The sequence below is a fragment of the Papaver somniferum genome, chromosome 10, assembly GCF_003573695.1.
Source record: "Papaver somniferum cultivar HN1 chromosome 10, ASM357369v1, whole genome shotgun sequence".
Taxonomy (NCBI): domain Eukaryota; kingdom Viridiplantae; phylum Streptophyta; class Magnoliopsida; order Ranunculales; family Papaveraceae; genus Papaver; species Papaver somniferum.
Genome location: NC_039367.1, coordinates 159790542 through 159792418, shown reverse-complemented (window position 1 = coordinate 159792418; position 1877 = coordinate 159790542). Strand labels below are relative to the sequence as shown.

General features: G+C 34.2%; 1 pseudogene; it reads right to left on the bottom strand.

The window, feature by feature from the left end:
* Positions 1 to 560: 560 nt before the first annotated feature.
* On the bottom strand, positions 561 to 725 carry LOC113319801 (annotated as a pseudogene).
* Between the last annotated feature and the right edge of the window lie 1152 nt (positions 726 to 1877).

The window sequence follows — 1877 nt, the reverse complement described above, 5'->3', positions numbered from 1 at the left end:
CAAGGTTTTTGAATGAAATGGTTAGTGCCTTTCTTATAGCGTAATTATAAGTTATGGGGATTGCCATTGTGCCACACTTGTGAATCTGAAAACTGGAACAACATTGCGTATAGATGTTCGTTTTAGTTGTTATATACGAAATGCTCCTATATAGTTATCATGGTTTGTATAATCTTCAATAACAATTATACATTGAATCTGTTGTTGGTTGTCACCATATGAGAGCGGTGCATCGTATTTGTGTGGACAAAGTGTAAGTTTCCGGGTTGGGCCTATTACATGCAAATTGGACAACAAAATCACTACAGGTACTTTGGCATTGACAGGTTCATACGATGAAAAGATTCGTCCGGGAAGTTTCAAGTTTCTCTTGACTTCACTGTTTCAAAAGAATTGTTGGGCAATCCAGTTTTTGAGTAGCACTTAATGATCATTTCTAACCCCTATTTTCAGGTTTTGCTTCATGTTTTTTCTTTTGTTTTTATTTTTTTAATGATATTGCTTATTAGGTATTGTTTTTTTCTTCTTTATATCAGTTTTTCTGAGGCAATAGGATGGAAAAAAGTTGACTACATTCTAAGAAGAATTACAGTACAAGAATATTTCACCAATTCAGAAACCTAGCCCGTGCATCAACTGCACGGGCATAGAAAGTCTTGTATCAAATATAGACCGATAAGGACATATACTAGACTTGATCTTAGCCAAAAGGCAGAGAAAGGTATGCTTCTTCCAGTCATTCTTTTCAGCTTCTATAGGTTTTAGGTTTTAGTTTTTACGGTATCTTACAGCTTAAACAGTGTGAGACAGAAAGCTAATAAAGCACTAGAATCTCCCAAATATCAACACACTGTGTATCAACCAACTAGATGATGATAAAGCATGCTAGTTGTTGCATAAACCCCATACTTGAAATCAAATGTTCGTATCTGTGAGGAAAGTATGGCCATAATTCCACTTAATGTGGGTTGAATATTTACAAAATCAGCAAAGCCCGGAAAACTGTTGGAGTGTTTACAATGAAACATCAAATGTTCTAGTGATTCTCCAGCTTTACAGCAAAACAAGCTATATATCCATTAAGAAACCTATTTTGAGGCATACTCATTTTTTTTTAGGCATACTCATCCATTATATTATCTAGGGTGGGTTTATAAAGGGCATCTACAGGTAGTGTAATTACCTATATATCATTAAATAATTTGAATTTGTCATAGTTCCCTTATCCTCAAAAATCTAAAATTAAAAATCAAAATAAACTTTAAACTTAAACATCTAGGACTCCAATTCAATAAAGAAATTAATCAAACAAAGGAAACACGAATCGAAGTGAGCGATGTTGGAATGCGAAATCCAAATCTCAATTGCTCTTAGATGTATTTTAGAATGTAACAAACCCATCTTGTTTTTGATTGATTTTATTTTGTTTGATCGGTAGAATATGATTTTAAAGATGAAATTAGGGTTTTCTGAAGATCAGTTCGGCTGATCTTGCAGTATTAATTTTGAGCCGAACTTAGTGTATGATTTAGAGAAACACTATGTTCGGCTAATGCGACTTTACAATATTTTCAGCCGAACCTCAATTTTCCAGTCGAACACAATTTTCCAGCCGAACCTCAATTTTTCAAGCCGAACCTAGTGGATGATTCAGTTTCTGAGTGAAGTTTGGCTGATAACTTTTGAGCCGAACCTCTGTTTTTTTGAAATTATAGCTAGGTTCGGCTGACAAGTTATCAGCCGAACCTAGGAATAATTTCAAAAAAACAGAGGTTCGGCTCAAAAGTTATCAGTCGAACTGTTCATCTGGTTAGCAGATCTGGGTTTTAAAAATTCAATTTTTTGGCAGATTCAACTTATAAAAGAAAATTAAACCT